The sequence below is a fragment of the Eptatretus burgeri genome, chromosome 11 (genome assembly GCF_056783735.1).
Source record: "Eptatretus burgeri isolate ZD-2024b chromosome 11, Ebu_testis_v1, whole genome shotgun sequence".
Lineage (NCBI taxonomy): Eukaryota > Metazoa > Chordata > Myxini > Myxiniformes > Myxinidae > Eptatretus > Eptatretus burgeri.
The window spans coordinates 74,075,566-74,095,216 of record NC_140971.1 but is presented as its reverse complement, the minus strand read 5'-3'; the positions used below and the strand labels follow the sequence as shown (position 1 = coordinate 74,095,216).

The window sequence follows — 19,651 nt, the reverse complement described above, 5'->3', positions numbered from 1 at the left end:
GATGCAAAGCCCTGCCGACGAAGCACTCGGGAGACAGTTTATAGTTGCTCAGGAATCGGAAGTCGAACCCAAAGTAGACAGCCCAAAAGTGACTACACGAGATCGCTGTGCTTTCCTGTCGGCCCTAAGGGTAATATAATTGGTAAGGGAGGGAGTGCGAGGTTGGGAGGGGGAGTGGAGGTGGCGCAGGGGGCAGAAATAAAAAAATTCCACCATTTTGCTAACAAAATAAGCTATAAGCATAAGTCATATGACGTTTATGTTTGCTACTTGGTGATGCTAACTCTACGAGGTGCAACTCATATCTGTAATTGCATAAGAAGTGTTTTTTTTCCTGTGACCTTGTGAACATTTGTACTTGTGTCACACTTTTGCTCACACCAACATGCATTGTATAGTCTGGCACTAGCAAATAATTATTCCCCCCAGGATGGTCTTTTATCTTTATTTACAGTACTGGTTTAGAGGATGTAGGTGACACCATTCTAAGTTGCTCTCTGAGGGCACTTTATATTAAACCATGGGCGAAGTACCGGACCCACATGTATGCTGAAGGTCATCATTGAATAAGTTGCATTTTTATCAATGATCTGATAGTCACAGCAATTCCTCCAGGATGAGCAAGGTTTCTAGAAGGTTCGGCTCGATATAAATTATATTGCGGCATTTATATATTTTTGAATCCACAACCTTGGTGATGCATTCTCGCCTCTTCACCACCGCGTCACCACCAACTGCAGGTCTTTCCAAAGCTGGACACGAGCAGCAGACAAGTGATGTGTCAAACTAGTCCTGGCCATGATGAAAGACAATTGAGAAATTGGTTGCTCGGTCATACCGCCAGTAATTATGAACCCGGGGAAGAGTCATTCCACCACCCATGAATAAGTGGACATCCTGAAGAAGTTGATTGAGTAAATGTTTTTTCCGAGTTGTATAAAATCCTTTCTTCCATCAATGTTTCTCGTGCACAGCCGGGTAGGAGATAGGAGAAGGACATTCGATTTTTCTCAACAACGTGTCACCGCCGACATAGACTGACTCAAGTGCTGATAAAGACTAGTTTCCCATTGATAGATTGGCAGCACCCTCTCAGTCTTAAGCACCTTGGCATCGCATTCATCGAATCCATGCTGTTTGGCTCACGGCACCGGTCATCCACTTCATCCACTTCGTACGAGGGTCGATCGAGGGTTAATGCCACACGGTGCCGCCACAAATCTTCCATTCAATGAAACCGCTGCGTTATTGCGCTCTTTCTGGAACTTGAGGGTGATAATTTCTGGTATAATTATTATTCTCACAATTTCATACTGCGGGCAAGGATTGGAACTGTGATGTTGTTTTTGCTAATGGTGCATTAGACATCACATGAAGCCCGAAGCAATGTGTGTGGTGGAGCAGGAGGATGAGGAGTGGAGGGGTGGGTCGTGAAAAGTTCTCACTCGATCAATGTAAATACCGGTCAAGTGGATGGAGGAGGGATTGAAGATAAGGCAAATAAGCAGCAAATTAAGGAAAGATGAAAGCTTAGACGCACAACCACTGCTTGGCAGGAAGTAGACGGTCGTCAGGTAGAGATAACGGTTGGCGGACAACACCCAACGGAGTAATCCCGTTTATATATTATTAATGCAATAAGTAAGTACCTCGATTTGCTGAATGCACCCGAAGATAGATGTGGAGTGAACCTCATATAAAACGTCACGCGTACAATTAAAAAACGGAGAGAGAGAGAGAGAGAGAGAGAGAGAGAGAGAGAGAGAGAGAGAGAGAGAGAGAGAGAGAGAGAGAGAGAGAACGAAGAGAGAGAGAGAGAGAGAGAGAGAGAGAGAGAGAGAGAGAGAGAGAGAGAGAGAGAGAGAGAGAGAGAGAGAGAGAGAGAGAGAGAGAGAGAGAGAGAGAGAGAGAGAGAGAGAGAGAGAGAGAGAGAGAGACCCAGGTGACCATGCTGTTTATAAAGCAATGGATCACACAAAGCCTGTAGCATGTTAAAATCCGAGTACACGTCCTTCAAGCTGCATACGGTAGTCAGGAGCAAACAGTGATAGATTTTATAAAAATTGTGCAATTCAGAAAAAAAAAGAACCATGGTATGCAGTTGGTGAGGCATTTCAAGACCAACAGCATAAAGAGTATCAGAAGAATGGAGAACAAAAACACCTAGACAGGTGTGGGTGGACTCACGAGCAGACAGTGCTGGACACGAGGAGATGAAAACACCGGGTGAGAGACAAGTGAAGTCAGGCGGACAAGCGCGGATGGCACCGACACGTCGTGCCACGTGGGAGGATCCTCACCAGGGAAGAGTGACGTGGGCAATGCGCGTGAGCGGGTCCCGTGTGCTGCGCGCGTCCCTCCTCCGAGCGTTCCTCTCCTCTACCGATCCGCTAACCCGTGCGCTCTGCGGGTACCGGTGCTCGGCATCTGGTACAGACCGGCGACACGCCCCTCCCCCCCCCCACCCCGCCTATCTATCTACATTCCTCCTACCTCTCTCTCTCCTTCTCCTCTCTTCCCACATCCTCGTTTCTACCTACACCCACCATACCTTCCCCCCATCGTTTCTGCACATTGTGCACATGCTTCGCGGTTTTTTTTTTTACGTAATCATCTAATCTTACAGTAGTCAATCACCCTAATCGATAACTTTACTATGACTTCATTTACAGAGCAAAAATAAGTGGTCTGATTAATAAAACTGCAGGTACGAAATGTCCGTTCCTGCAGAAATTTGCCCAGGGTTCTCCTGCCCGAAGGTCTCATCGTGCGAAAGTTATACGGTGGAATGTTTCATGTAAGCAATGCAGACGGCCAGCTTAATACGACTCTCTCTCTCTCTCTCTGAAGGATCGTCTCTCTGCTCATAGGGGGTAGCGTCCCCTGCTGGCACCGGACCAGCTGCTGCCACCGAAAGGTCGCCAACCCGTTTGGATTGAAAGTAAGTGGAGCAATAAAGGAACAAATGAATACATCTTGGAGTCTTGGGTTAAAAAAAGAGAGATCGCGATGAAGGACGGGGGAGGATGTTATTTTCGGGCCATCTATTTATTACGTACGTGTCAGAGTTGTGGGGCAGTTGGGGGGGGAGATGTAATTAAAAATTGGCCCCATGCGTGATGTTTACCGCAAGGAATTGTGGGTTGTAGCTCGTGGAATCACTTCTTCACAAATATGGTGCGTTGGATGGGTGTTATTTTGTGAGACGACAAGACGACAGGAGGCGGTATGGGGTAGGAGGAGGCAGGTGGTTGGTGGAGATTTTTTGTTACCTTGTTGAGTTATCGACAACAAAAGGGACAACGTAAATGATGAAAAAAAAGTGTCCACCAAAACAAACCTGCGATCAAAAGTAGACCATTGATGCTGCTCTTGTTAACCCACGCACGTGAAGCAAAAAGTGGGGTTCGGCAAAATTAGTTCATGTCTGTCTGTCCATCCGTGGGTCTACAGGTGTCAGTTTATGATCGAGGAACGATTGACTTCATTTAAATTGAATGTTTTATTTTGAGCATGAATGGGAAAACAAACCTGTCGTTTAGCAGTACTTTGTCTCTGAATTTATCCCGATCACACATGTGCAGAGGAGTGAGATGATATTTTTTACTCTGTCTGCTTGTCTGGCAGTCAAACAAAATTGAAACTCATTCTAAACAGGAAACTTACTGTGCTTAAGGATGTTACAAAGGACAGAAACAACAGGTACATTTAACTAATGTGACATGTTAGATCGGGTGATGTAATAGACGCTGCGCCAATGGTGGGAAAACCCCGGAATTTATTTATTTATATGACTTTTACAATCTTTATTTTATTTAAATTGAATTATGTACTTAAAGGGAAACCCAAACACAATATTTTTTTCCCTGAAAACCATTGAGAATCATGAATCGGTCTAATTTGAAGGGGAAAAAATAACACCGAGATGGGGGGCAGGCAGGGAACTACTGTTGCGGGCCAGGTATCAGCTGCGAGCACAACCGCAAGGTGAAGCAGTAGGGTCGGCTCCACCGAACATCCGAAATCTAGATCGTCACCCTCGGACAACTCTGAGGGTATGGGTCCCTTACAGGACCGTGAATCGTCAATAAATCAACCACGTGGTACAGGGTTATTTGCCAAACTTCAAAATACCTTCAATCTTCAAAAAATCAAAATCAAAAGAGCCCACGTGGCGAACTACCGAGTATTCACACCCTCGACGGAGCTCGAACGGGACGAGTCGTTTCCGTGCTCAACCCGTGCGTAACCCGAGCAAATGGTTACCGAGGTCCCGTCGGTCCAAATGTACACCACTACGTCAACAACGGCCTTCTTTAATTCCCCAACACACCAATGAAGAAAACACAGAAACGAGCTGATACATTTAACAGGGGATTTATTAACAATAGGGAAAGTGGAAACACAGAGCAGAATTAACACCGAATATAGTCATGCAACGTACAAAGAGCAAGCACTTAACAATTTCTACTTACATATGGGCCCACAAATACACACACACACACACACACACACACACACACACACACACACACACACACTCACACACACAAAATAAATGGTGGCCACAGCCCTTATTGAGGCCCCCAGCTCAGAGGGAAAGGCGAGCTGAAGACCAGAGCCTGCACTCAGACCTGTCCGCCTCGAGCGGGTATGTTGAGCTGGCGGGGTGGCGGGACTCGGACCTGTAGCAGCCCAGGCGTCCACACGACAGGGCTCCCAGCGAATGGAGGCCGGCAGAGTGAAGGCTGGCAGGGCGAAGACTGGCTTTCAAAAGAAAAACCACCACCGCGAAAAACGGAGCCTGACCTTTTATCCTTCCCCCTCCCTCAGCCGAACCTCAGTGTCATGGTGTATGTCTTTCCTCATTGGGTGGTTTTGCACGCAGAATCGCGCTTCGCCTTCCCCAATGGCCAAAACGAGCGGCAAGTCCGTTGATTGGCCGGGGGCGTGGTGACGTCATGCGGACCGCCTTTCTCACCGTGGCGGGGTCTGATTGGCTGAGCAGCGGCCACCTCACTCGCAGCACGCAGATTGGTCGAGGGCCGCCACGAGGCTCCTCCTTGAACTCCGCCCACCACAGGCGCCATGGTGTCGGCCAGAGCGAGGTGAAGGTGAGGATGATGCTGGTGTTGTAGTTGTAGTTGATCTGGGCCAGAGCGAGGTGAAGGTGAGGGTGATGCTGTTGTTGTCGAAGAAGATTTATGGATGTAATTCAAATCCTAACTATCAAAATAACTTCGCGGCACATGTATGTAATTCCCATTCGACACAAGTAGGGGGCCCTAACTAGAAACACACACTTATCGAAATAACTAAGCTATGGGGGCGGCTGTCTGTCTGTGTGCACAAGGCTTCCAGATTCGTAACACTACCATGGGTCCTGGACCTATTAGGGGCCCATAATTATTCCTTCAATTTTGTGTTTCATATCATGATAATTTGTGATGATAAAACTGAGGGGTGGGGGGGGACAGATTTATTTTGTATCTTCCTCCAAGCCACATGGGACGATTCCCTGGCATGATGAACAGTGATGCCCTCCCTCGTAAAATAAACGACTGTGGGTACAATTTACATATTGACAATCACGGTGATGATGTAATGACGTAAATAAACACGGGCGTTGGCCACACCCCATCCGGATGAAGTGTGTTAATAAATCCGCCTGTATGTCAGGTTAGGTATGGGAACATGCGCCGGAGCAGCGTGTCGCTGCGTCCACTTTCCTGCGGTACTCCAGGGGTCTCCATCTGGTCATCCCCCAGGCAGATGCCTGGCCCATCACCATCTCCTTGAGATGCTGACCAACATGCTGCAACTACGAGATACGTGGTCAGCCCATTGGCCTCCTCCACTCACGAGGCTCCCTCGCTGAAAGGATCTGGTGAGCAGGATCAGCGTCAAGAAAATGAGCCACATGTCCATACAGCCGCAACTAACGCTCACGGACGATGCAGGTAACAAATCTCATTTGAGTCTCTCTCAGCAACCGCTCGTTGGACACAAAGTCTGACCAGCGACAGCCAAGGATTCTCCGAAGAGACCTGGTACCAAAGGAATTAAGTCGCCGTCTCAGATCCCTGGTCAGAGTCCATAGAGCAAAACTGGAAGCACCAAGGACCTGAAGACTTGGCCTTTGGTCCAACTGCACAGGAACCGGCAGCACCACACCCCATGATCGATGAATCCATGACTCCCCAGGCCAGACCAAGACATCTGTTGACCTCTAGCTCACAGCCAGTAGAGACATGAATATCACTGCCAAGGTAAGTGAATCTCTTCGTGACCTAAAAATCTTCGAACCAAAAGGTACAGACAAGATCGCAGCATCCAAGATGTCATTGAAAGCCTGGATCTTAGTTTTGACCAAGGAAACCAGCAATCCCAGCGGCTCCGACTCCTCATTCAGCTCCTCGAGGGCCCTCAAAAGGATATCTGGAATCTCCGCAATGATGACTGCATCATCTGCGAATTCAAGATCAGAGATCTTGACATTTCCAAACAATGCACCACAGATTAATCTCTCCAAAATCATCCCCAGACTCCAGTCCATACAAGTGCTGAATAATGTGGGGACCAGTACACACACCTGATGAAGTCCAGTAACAACTGGAAATAAGTCAGAGATGGTATCACAACATCTCACAACACTCTCAGCACCAGAGTATAGTTCAGACATCAGATTGATCAGCATTGGTGGCACATCACAAAAACCAAGAATCCTCCAGAGGACATCCCGATTCACTGAATCAAACACTTTACAGAGATCAACATAGGCTGCAAGCAGCCCCTGCCGAAACTCTCGTCTGCATTCGGTGAGGACCCGAAGAGCAAGGATACGGTCAATCATTGACCTCTTTGGTGTAAAGTCTGACTGCTCTGGATACTGGTGCTCAAGCAAATGGTGGCGAACCCTATCAATAATTACCTGAGCAAAAACCTTACCCGGCAGTGAGAGCAGCGTCACCCCTCCGTAGTTGTTGCAGTCTTGGCGATCACCTTTCCCTTTCTAGATGGGGACAACAAGGCCCATCTGCCAGTCAGTTGGGATGATGCCTGTGTTCCCTAATCTCATAATATGCTCGTTGACCGGTGTTACCTCAATTATCATTGGAGTCAGCTTATTGGACACAGCTACAGCAACTCCTTGGGTATGGTAACCATCAGAGCGACCAGACCAATAGTAGGTGTAACCACCCGCCATGATCTCTCCGCAATCCGGTCTCCGAACCTCAGAGTGCTGCAATACCGATGTCCAAACGCTTGAGCTCAGATGATAACAGAGACAGGTGATCATCCTCTCTTTAGGATCGGACATTCCAGGCACCCACCTGAAGAGACCGCCTCAGGTTAACCCAAAGAGGCCGCCGTCTGGTGGACGACACCTCAGCACCATCCCGACACACACTACCACAATCTGACCCAGGAATGTTACCCCGTGGTTTCCCTCCTATCATCATCAAAGACTGGGGGTCCCGAAGGCTTTGCCCCATTGCCATCATCCGGTGAGCTGCCCTGCGAAGGGAAGCTGCACAGGAAGTACTCCCACGGAGTGGGTTTTCAGATTTCTTTTTGCGTTTTTGTGTTTTATGGAATGAAGGGTTTTACAGTGAAGGGAATGAATGAAGGGAATGAATGAAGAGAGTGCAAATCCTGCCACCAACCTCCTCACAAAAAGTAACCCAACTGCAGGAGGACGTCCACAGACACAGTTGGGCATGAGATATGGATGGCCGTTGGCTCACAAGGAGCTCCTCCGCCCTTTGTGAATAAGTGAATAACACTCCAACTTACCTTAAACACGGCATGCGTTTCTGGCGACGAAAATATGGAAACCTCTGTTCAGGTTGTTTAAAAAATTATATATTGAAAACTTGAAGGGGGCCTATTCTGGCTCTCGGCGACGCTGCCTAAAAATTGTAGCGTCCTCGGTCAAATCCTCTCGGAGGAGTAGATGATACATACATACTCTCTCTCCATTATAAATAGACTGCGGTTCATTTGATTTGTAGAAATTTGTCTTGATGATTGATAATTATGTTCAGCTTATCTTGTGGTAATTGCCTGGCAATGGCAACAAGTGTTTGATTCGCCACTCAAATCGTCTGTGTCCATGTGCTGGTTGCAGAGATCGTGTTACAGTTTTGAGTGACGGCTGTTTCTTTCAGTTCATCATGGGGCTCTCAATCATGGCGGAGAACCACAAGGTCGAGCCATCTCTGTTGTTTCATAAGAGTTCTCTGTAAAATGTTCCGAGCACAAAAGCGAACATGTTGTAGGCCCGATCCATGCTCGGATATTTCTGACAAAACTCGTCCAATTTCTGGCAAACTTCAGGTGGTTCGGCCATTGGTTTAGCATGAAACCATCTCGGTTTGTATTGCTGTGCAACCACCAATCTCGCATCAACTCAGCACGTTTGTGGAAAATCGAAAATTATTCGCTGTTTGAGTTCAATCATACCGGCGATGTAACCCGGAGACAGTACCAATCTGGTGGTCTACTTCTGTGTGTGACATCATGGCTGAGCGTGAAGAAGAAGAGGATTTCGACTTTTAATCACAGAATTACCAACTTCATCAACCGGAAATCAGAAAAAGATCCAACATATCTATTTTGTCGGGTACGAAGATATAGGTTAGCATCGAGGTGGTCTGAGCGTTTGGGTTCCCCTTTAAACACTGGACAACACAAATCGCCTCCTTTGCACTTCCACGAAGCTCCGGTTTTGTCGGACTTGGACGTGTTAAATAAGGTGGTGTAGAAGATAAATAAGGTGGTGTCGAAGGATGATGTTGTATAAGACTGCTTCAGTAGTGCTAAACCACTGGAAAAAATTTTTTACCGATCTTTAAAATCATTATTTTATTTAACTTGAAGTATAAACTGAAACACTGCGTGGGGTATTGTGTTCTATGAACTCGCTTGTTATCCCAACCCCCCGGAGGGAGGGAGCGGGATATTGTAATCGTCCGGTTTGTCTGTCTCTCCGTTAGCAACTTTACGGCAAAACGGCTTTCGCAAACACTATCAAATTTAATCCACAGGTGGGCACTGAACCTTGGACGACCCCATGAACTTTTGGGTCCAATTGGATCAAAGGTCAAGGTCAGGTCACGAAAAGGTAAAAATCGTTTTTCGCTCATAACTTCGTCAAAAATGATCTGATTTACTTCAAACTAAGCTTATAGTGAACCTTATTCTATTTGTCACTTATAATCCTACCCATTCCTATAGTGAAAAATGCATATTTGTGAAGATCGGTAGGGTCCGAAGTTTTGGGGGGTCATGGCCATCGGTCAAAATTACAAATTTTCCATTAAAATTAAAACATGGTTACGAAAATACAACTTTACGGGAAAACGGCTGGCTCAAACACTGTCAAATTGTATCCACAGGTGGGTAATGAACCTCGGACGACCCCATTAACTTTTGGGTCCAATTGGATCAAAGGTCAAGGTCAGGTCACGAAAAGGTGAAAATCGTTTTTCGCTCATAACTTCGTCAAAAATGATCTGATTTACTTCAAACTATGAATAAAATATTCCTTATTCGATTCCTTATAATCAACATTCAGGTTAAGGATGTATCAAATTTAAATTTGATCCCCAAAATAACTTTATGCCTTAAATGGGCGGGATTTGTTGCGCCTGGCACCACTTGTTGTGGTTGTTTTTGTTGTTTAAATTTCCAAACACCATCCATGTGAGAACGTGAAAATAACATACGTTTCTGATTTTCGTTAAGATAAGATATACATCGAATATAGGTGATACACAGCCATGGCTTTTTATGTCAATATTGTGGGGACAAGCAGATGTTGTCGCCATAATTAAGCGGCGTTCCAAATAAGCAGACAAAGCCAAACCTGGTCTTTCAATTTGTTTTTTTTTAAGTATTATTGATTGGAATGAAGGGGAAACATGATGAAATACAACAATAAACAGTAATTAGAATTCCTGGTAGGTACAGAGATGGCACATTTACGCTTACCTTTGTGGTATATGCCTATATTGGAGTCTCGGTTCGATTAGAACCCAACTACAAACTGTCTGATTGGTGTGTCGTAGTCAGGATGGTGTTGCATCGAAGTGTGCCGTTCCTCGAATGGACTTTAAGCCAGGTGTCCCGTCTGCTCGCATTAGTTAATGGACGTTAAAGATGCCATGGTGTCCATTGCAAAAAGTATCGACACGTCGAAAAAATTGCTAATTCCTGCCCAAATAACTTTCAGTCAAACGTCAGAAGTGGAAATTGATTATTCGTGAAAACCAAAAACTTTCCCAATCGATCCTATAAGATTGTGAGATATAAATGGGACGTTAAAGTAGTAGTGTCTCCCAGGCAGACGCCCCCACGTTGGGTGTTCTGTCTGAATTTCCTGGAGACTGAATTTCCGACGACACCTCAAAGCGAGTATCGGTTTCCTTGTAGCCACTCTCTGCCTGGTGTTGGCTTAATGGTTAGGGTGGTGGGCTTGGGATCCCAGGATCCTGAGTTCAAATCCTCCTGGACTGTTGAATGAATACCAGGTGGTGTTGACTCTGTCTGTCATCCTTCCGAGGTCGGCAAAATGAGTGCCAGCATGCTGGTATCCTGTGTCGGAGTGGTGACTCGTCCAGAATTGTGCCCAATAGCCAAGGAAACTGCTTGGACAGCACCAACGCTCTGCACAGAGTATGGTCCAAATTGATGGATGGATAGCCACTCTGCTGATGTGTTGTTTATGTTGTTGACAACACCATGAAGACCATACTTCTGAACCTTGACACCCGTTGCTCGCAGAAAAATTGCTTTATTGGTGGCACTCACTCGCGAGTGATCTCACCGTGAAGAATGCATTCTACGCCACACTCTCGTCTGTGGTTGATCAGTGCCCCAGATGAGATACACTTCTAGTCTTGGGGGATTTCAATGCATCGACTGGAACTGATAGGGACGGTTATGAGGTGTGTGTTGGTCCCCATGGGTCAGGAACTATGAACCAGAATAGCACTAAGTTCCTTGACTTTGCAAGAAGTCATGGACTTAGGGTGGCTGGTTCATGGTTTCAGCGCCCACAAGCTCATCGCTGGACTTGGTATTCCAACGCTGGCGGTGTGGCAAAGGAGATTGACCATGTACTCATTGACGGTCGTTGGAGGATGATCCAGAACTGCAGGGTCTACCGGAGTGCTCAGTTCCTCAATACTGACCACAGGCTTGTTGTAGCAACTCTAAAGCTGCACCTTAAATCCTGGAGAATGGTACCATCCCAGCCTAGGCTGGATGTTGGCAAGCTCAGGGATGAGAGAGTAGCTGAGATGTTTGCGAACAGGCTGAGTGGACACTTGGGGGGTCTGGGTGCTTTGAGGGGTCCTGAAGAGTTGTGGAGTGCCTTTAAGACCACCATCCTTGATGTTGCCAGTGGATGTCTTGGAGCTCACGGCAGGGCAAAGAAGAATTTTGTCTCTCAAGGGACACTGGATACCATTGACCAGAGTCGCAGGGCCAGGCTGAATAGCAGAGTTGAGCTGTTCAGGGAGCTGAGGTGTAAAACTGTACGTGCACTGAGGGTGGACAAGGAGGCCTATGTGCGAAGAATCTGTGAGGGGGTAGAGCATCACCTGTGGACAGGTGATTCTCGTCCCGCTTACAGGGGAATTCGCGCATTGCGTTCATCCAAGCCCATCCCTCGGAGCACTGCAGTTGGAGCAGAGAGTGGTAGGCTCTTGACAGAGGAGTCTGAAGTGAAGGCCCGCTGGGCCGGTTACTTTGAGCGGTTGTACCAGGCTGATCCCCCAGCTGTCGAGTTGGACGTCAAGGGTGTTACAATCCCTGTTGCTGACCCTCGAATCAACTGTGGTCCACCTTCGCTTGTGGAAACACGGGCTGCGGTGAACCAGTTGAAACGGGGCAAAGCTCCAGGGATCTGTGGCATCCATGCCGAACTTCTCAAGGCTGGTGGAAATGCTGCACTCGTGTCGTTGCATGCAGTTTTGTGCTCTGCCTGGAACACAGGCATCATCCCAACTGATTGGAAGAGGGGCCTTGTTGTCCCTCTCTGGAAAGGGAAGGGTGATCGCCAAGACTGCAACAACTACCGAGGGGTGACGCTGCTCTCAGTGCCGGGCAAGGTCTTTGCTCAGATAATTCTTGATAGGGTTCGCCACCATCTGCTTGAGCACCAGCATCCAGAGCAGTCAGGCTTTACACCAAAGAGGTCAACGATTGACCGTATCCTTGCTCTTCGTGTCCTCACTGAACGCAGATGAGAGTTTCGGCAGGGGCTGCTTGCAGCCTATGTTGATCTCTGTAAAGCGTTCGATTCAGTGAATCGGGATGTCCTCTGGAGGATTCTTGGTCTTCGTGGGGTGCCACCAAAACTGATCGATCTGATGTCTGAACTCTACTCTGGTACTGAGAGTGCTGTGAAGTGTGGTGGTACCATCTCTGACTTATTTCCAGTTGTTACTGGAGTTCGTCAGGGATGTGTACTGGCCCCCACACTTTTCAGCACTTGTATGGACTGGATTTTAGGGAGGATGTCGGAGAGATCAAGCTGCGTTGCATCGTTTGGGAATGTCAAGATCTCGGACCTTGATTTTGCAGATGATGCAGTCATCTTTGTGGAGACTTTAGATATCCTTTTGGGGGCCCTCGAGGTGCTGAATGAGGAGTTGGAGCCGCTGGGATTACGGGTTTCTTGGGTCAAAACTAAGATCCAGGCTTTCGGTGACATCTTGGATGCTGCTGTCCTGTCTGTGTCTGTTTGTGGTGAGGATGTTGAGGTCGTGGAGAGATTCACTTTCCTTGGCAGTGATATTCATGTCTCTGCTGGCTGTGAGTCAGAGGTCAATAGACGTCTGGGTCGGGCCTGGGGAGTCATGGATTCACTGGATCATGGGGTGTGGCGCTGCCGGTACCTGTGCGGGATGACGAAAGTCCGAGTCTTCAGGTCCTTGGTACTTCCAGTCTTGCTCTATGGATGCGAGACTTGGACTCTGACCACGGATCCGAGATGGAGACTTAATTCCTTTGGTACCAGGTCTCTTCGGAAAATCCTTGGCTATCGCTGGTCGGATTTTGTGTCCAACGAGCGGTTGCTGAGAGAGACTCGGATGAGATTTGTTACCTGCATCGTCTGTGAGCTTCAGCTGCGGCTGTATGGACATGTGGCTCGTTTTCCTGACGCTGATCCTGCTCACCAGATTCTCTCAGCGAGGGAGTCTTATGGGTGGAGGAGGCCAGTGGGCCGACCACGTGCCTCGTGGTTGCAGCAGGTTGACCATCATCTCAAAGAGATGGGGATGGGCCTGGCATCTGCCTGGGCGATGGCCAGACGGAGGCCCCTGGAGTACCGGCGGAAAGTGGACGCAGCGACGCGCTGTTCTGGCACATGCTCCCATACCTGACCTGACTTCTGCTCCCTGGGCACTTTTAACCTGCCGTTACTAGCAAGAAATCTGTAATTCAAATCTTATTTTTAACATAATTTTCAGCATTTAAACAAAAGAGTGGAAATTTCAGGATGGTTAACCACAATTGCTGTGCATCTTCTTCCTGAATGCAAATCGGACTCACAGAAATATCGAAAATAGAGAAATATCAGTGGATGAAAGGTGTCCAGTTCCTATAGTTTCCTGTTCATACAGGGTGGCCTGAAATTCACTTTACCCTTGCTAAATTTCTCGCACCTTCCTCCCTTCCCCTCTGTCCTGTGGTATGTGACAACACTGACTCACTGACACAAGTTTTCACACCGTCGAAGAGCGGTTGGTTGCTTGTATTTGGTTGCATTAAAAAGAACACACAGGCCAAACAATTGCTCAAGTGTGGGCATCTTTTGCAAAACGCTTTAGAAAACCTTCTCAACCAATGAAGTCATTGTTAAAGTGGGGAAAACGGAAACACGAAGTGTGAAGGACAAGCAGCGCAGTGGAAGACTGGTGAAATCAACAAACACGTGTGCTGCTGTGTTAGCGGCAGTTGACGAGAAGGTCAACAAGAAAGAGAACCAGTGAACTTGGCATACTGCAGACCACTATGCAACCTCACATTAAAAATATATATATATATATTCAGTTGAAACCCAGGCATCCATCATTTGTAAATTAACTTTTTCTTGCGTACGGCTTATAAGGGGTGCAATAAGTTGTATGTCTAGGTTCTGCAGCCATGTGGCTGCCTCAGGAGTGAGTTGGTGGAGGGTTAAAAGTCCTCCTGATAGTTTCCGCAAAGGACAGTGTGATGTGATGTGCTCCATCATCTGGACTCTTCCGCAGTCGCAGAGAGCATCCGGCCTCATCCTCCATTGGGAGAGGGTGCTGCCGTTATGGTCCTGTCCAGTGCAGAGCCTGTTGAGTGATGTCCATTGCCTAGGTGGGAGTGTGAAACGGCATGGAGCAATGGGTGGATCATGTATAATATGTTTATTACCTCTGCCACCGAAGGTGAAGGAGGTTGTGTTTTCACTCCTCTCTGTCTGTTTGTTGGGTAGTCGATCCAGTCTACCCTTATTCTCAGTATTTCTGTCGATATGTTTGTTGGGTAGTCGATCCAGTAGAAAATTTATTTTTTTTAAATTTGTTCTACCCTTATTATCAGTTTTTCCGTCGATATGTTTGTCTGTCTGTCTGTCTGTCTGTTCGGTCCAGTGCTCCGTTAATACAATGGCGATTTCGATGAAACTTGGTGGGTAGGTTCATACCATGAACTAGTTGTGTGCAAATGAGAACCGTTGCCTTGGACCCATCCGTTGCCTAGCAACGGCCGAAAAACCTCTAAATGTGGGGGTATTTTAACGAAAAAACTATCTGCAGCATTAACCCTTGAAGCAAGAATCATGAATTTTCTTGTGCTTAATCCTCACGTCATTCCCCATTGAACGGGCCCATCACGTCAGGTTCTTTTGGGTAGGCGACTACCCATGTCCGCCTACCGACTTGTTTGTCTGTCTGTCTGTCTGTCTGTCTGTCTGTTCGGTCCAGTGCTCCGTTAATACAATGGCGATTTCGATGAAACTTCGTGGGTAGGTTCATACCATAAACTAGTTGTGTGCAAATGAGAACCGTTGCTATGGACCAATCCGTTGCCTAGCAACGGACCTTCAAAATTTTCAAAAAAATCTCAAAAATTTTTTTTTTTCGAAAATCTAAAATCGGGCCACGAGCGACTGTGGGCAGTACATTCAGCCATATTGTCAAAAATTTCCAGCCGTATCCTATGAAAACTGTCGGAGAAGATAGACTTTGAATGAATCCTGGTCGAAAACAATAAAAAAAACAAGGTTCGTTATATCTCAGAGACGATGAGTCAGATAAACATGAAACTGGTATGGTAGGTTCATGGTATGTCGTTATTTTTGAGAAAGAACCGTTGCTATGGACACTTTTGTTGGCTAGTAACGGCTGAAAAACGACTAAATTCGACTTGATCGACTACCCATGTCCACCTACCGGCTTGTTTGTTTGTCTGTCTGTCTGTCTGTGTGCAGAATATCTCAAAAGGTTGTGGACGGATCCGGATGAAATTTGGTGGACAGCTTCGGTATGTGACAAGGACGAACTGATTAGATTTTGGTGAAGATCCGGATCCGGATCCGACTACTAAAATTTTTTATGTGATTCTTCACATTTGAGAGACAGGGCTAAAAATGATATATAGTACGATTTTTCAAAACAGTGTGGACGGAGTCAAATCAAACTTGGTGGACATGTTCAGTGTGTGACCACGTCAAATTGATTCGATTTTGGTGAAAATCCGCATATGGATACGACAATTATTTATTTTTAAAGTGATTCTTCACCTTTGAGCGATAGGGCCAAAAAAAGAAATAGTACTGTGCAGCATGATGTTTCAAAAATGTATCGGGCCCGATCTGAATCCAGATCCGGATTTGGATATTCACCAAAATCGAATCAGTTCATCCTTGTCACACACGCAACCTGCCCACCAAATTTCATCCGGATCCGTCCTGAACTTTTTGAGATATCCTGCACACAGACAGACAAACAGACAGAAAGGGGTGAAAGAACAGGCTCCTTCACCTTCGGTGGTAGAGGTAATAAACATTGCTGGGAAGGGGTTATGAGTATGAGCACCAAGTATTCTGGGGCAGATTACATCTTTTCAAAAATCCATATTGTGATAGTGGAATCTGGTGATTTCTTCACATCAAACAATGTACAAGGTTTTCAGTTTCAGTTTCAGTTCATTATCTACAAGGTGTGCACCAAAAAAGTGGAAGGGCTTCATATTGTGTTGTTTTTTAAAGTACTAATGACAAACAATTTATTTTAGGACTAAAACATACATTTATTTATGTATATTTATTTATGTCCACAATATTTATGTATAAAAAAACAAAATTTATTGTAACCTGATGTATGGAAAATAATGTCTGGTAGATGTCCACCCTGAACTATCACACACTGGCGTGCTCGAAGAATAACACTTTCCATTACAGAGGTCGAAGCTTCACGTGGTATGGCATTAATTTCTGTCCTTATGTTATCTTTCAAATCTTCTAATGTCCATGGCTTGTTGATGTACACTCTCTCCTTTAAGTGACTCCACAAAAAGAAGTCTGCGGCTGACAAATCTGGGAATCGTGGAGGCCAGTTTATGTCTCCATTACGAGAAATTACCCTGTTTGGGAAAAGTTCAAGCAACATTGCCATTGTCACTCTTGCTGTATGACAGGTGGCTCCATCTTGTTGTCACAATAAATCCCATTGGTTCATTTCCTGCAACGATGCTTCGAGGACGTTTTGGATCACGTGACAGTATCTTTCGCCATTCACTGTTAGAGTTTCACCTTCATCATTCTTGATGGTATGCTCTATGAGCTGCAATGATGGAGCACTTATTCTTGAAGAAAAGTTCAACAATAAGAGAACATTGTATGATTGTCCACCTGTTCATGATGAAAATTCTATCCCTGAATGTTGAATCTGAAGAAGAAAAAAAAAAAGGAATTTATTTTCATTATTGCTTTCGAAAATATGACAATATGAAATCCCTACATTCCTTTTGGCGGAACCTATATACCATTATTCTTCCAGTGGAGTTGAATATGAACATTTGTACGAATAACCAGTTCATAATGGCATACAGAAGAACTGTCAAATTAAGCAATAGCTTGAAAGGATGACAGCCCTTTAATAATAAATTTCATAACTACTTGAGCAGGATAGCAGAGAACGAAAAGATTCACGAAAGAAGAAAGAATAGAAAGTCCTCTTTGCACTCATTACGCCTGATGATCGTGGGGTTTTTTTTGGCACCGAGTCAATTTTGCATGCAAGTGGGATTATGCAAAACAATATTTTTTAGGCAAGAAAAGGTAAATAATAAGTCAGCTGTGAAGTCGATTAAATAAAATCATTCAGTAAGATATTGAATTAAACGCTTCTTTGACAGATGTTTAAAGGAAGTGCTGTACAGTAAGTAGTGTGTTTATTGAACTCAAGTTAAGGACATGAAGGGGTAGAGAATTGCAGACGTTGGGACCGGAGCATCTAATATATTTGTGGGCCATTACAGTGTTTGTATTCAAAAGGTGATATTTCTTTGACTGTATTGTGGGATCGGAGTAAACATCTTTGTTAAATTGGAACATATAGGAAAAAAAGAGGTGGGCAGTTGCTAGAATTCAGTCTAAACATGAAGAGGTAGTGGGGCAACTTAGCTAAATATAGCATAACAATTGTGCATTTTGTGAGGAAAGCACCAAATTTGGCACACTAATAGCCTATCATATTATGAACAGATTTGGATATTGGGCCATCTCAAATTCAGCCGCTGATGTCTGTGGCAGCCATTTTCCACTGCCATCAAAACTTTTGAGATGGCCCAATATCCAAATCTGTTCATAATATGTTAGGCTACTAGTGTGCCAAATTTGGTGCTTTCCTCACAAAATGCACAATTGTTATGCTAAGTTGCCCCACTAAGGGCATTTTATAGAAAATATATATCATTTTTATTTTTGGTGTAGTCATCTTAGAAAATAAAAGAGTTGAATGGTCCACCAGCACAGATACAAATTGCTTTCTTTTGTAGCAACAGAATAGTATGAGTATTGCATTTAGAATTTGCCCAAATCATATTATAATATACAGAGCATTTCTTAGCAAGGACGAAACTGGGTGGTTTGCCATTTTGCCTTCCCAGCATTGTTTGTCCATGCTCTTTCCTTTTAAAGGCTGAGTGCCAAGCAAGGAAGCAGCATGTACCATTGTTTACGTCTTGGGTACAACTCAGCTGGGGTTTGAACTATTGACCTCAAATACTCAAAGCAGACACTCCAACCTTTACACCACCAAGTTTGATTTGTTAATTATCAGTGTATATAAATGGTATTATTAGCTTATCAGGAATTGGAATTCTAGATAAGGTATTGTCATTGTGCACTGTCTGTGCTTACGTCTCCTATTTCGACTTCCAATTCCAGACAGGTAACAAACCTTTAAGAAATGGCTGAAATTTGGCAGCAAGGTTCCGCTCCTGACTGGTAATGGGGATTTCAATGCTCCGGACACATGATTTTAAGTAGATCAAAATGGCTGACTTAGTAAATTCCTTCAAAAATCTTCTCCACAGAACCACTGGTCAGAATGCGACCAAATTTGGGTGACAAGATTAGGCCAGGTTTGGGATATTATATGGCAGAGGTCATGCCGATCACTTGACCGGAAATGTGTCAAAATGACTGACTCGGACAAATGTTTTTGGAGAATCGCATAAATTCTTGCAAAAATTTTCTTCTCCAGACTCACCAATCATAATTCTACCAAATTTGGGTTACAACATGAGGTCAGGGCCGAGATAAGCTTCAGGTCGAATGGTCCTATTGATTTATTAATGTGCACTTGCTCTGAAATGGTTAAAGCGTCGCATTTCGAACCACATCAAAGTCAGGTTTGAACGCTCATCCTTTTGATCAGTATATGATGCATACATGTAAATATATATATATATATATATATATATATATATATATATATATATATATATATATATATATATATATGTAATGGCTATCCATACATAGATATGTACAGTAGATATATACATATATAGATACATATGTTTATTTATTTATATGCAGTGCTGTATTATACATACATACATACATACATACATACATACAAGCTCCACTATACTTTTTTGATGAGACTTGGACACTCATGAGTATCTCGGTCATATAACTTATTGAACGCCCCCCGTTGCTTTCACACGTCCTAATCGTCTTCATATTTTGCAGTTTTTATTTTCTTTGTCCGTGGAAAGTAGGTCTCCAATTAACACTCGGTTTTTAAGAGTGAGAGACATTGAAACAGATCTTTTAGATTGTTGTACTCCACAAAGAAGACGAGAAGGTGTCGCAGACTTTTTTTCTGGATATTCCACCTGCTTCGGCTGCATGATATTTGTCCTCCAGCATTTTCCAATCAAGTTGCTGCTTCCTTACGGTCATATCAATCTTGGTATCGCAGTGCGAAGGTGTTCACAACGGGACTCCTTTATAGGCCAAACACACGGACATGTCACAAGCACTCACGTGCAATCGCTCAAGCATGCAGCTGCCAAACTCACCCAATTAGCACTCACTCGCTCACTGACTAACGTGCCCCAAGTGATGAAACAGCCTGTCAACATAAGT

General features: G+C 45.1%; 1 protein-coding gene across 3 annotated transcripts in view; it reads right to left on the bottom strand.

Annotated features, from left to right (window-relative positions):
- The window catches only part of SNTG2 (syntrophin gamma 2), a 322,790-nt gene extending 320,393 nt beyond the window's left edge, over positions 1-2,397 (bottom strand). For 2 of the 3 annotated variants that reach the window (XM_085847013.1, XM_085847016.1), the window contains exon 1: positions 2,188-2,321. The gene's annotated coding sequence lies outside the window, so the exon portion shown is untranslated. Of the gene's footprint in view, positions 1-2,187 lie in introns of all 3 variants that reach the window. The other variant, XM_085847014.1, reaches the window with a different exon arrangement.
- Between the last annotated feature and the right edge of the window lie 17,254 nt (positions 2,398-19,651).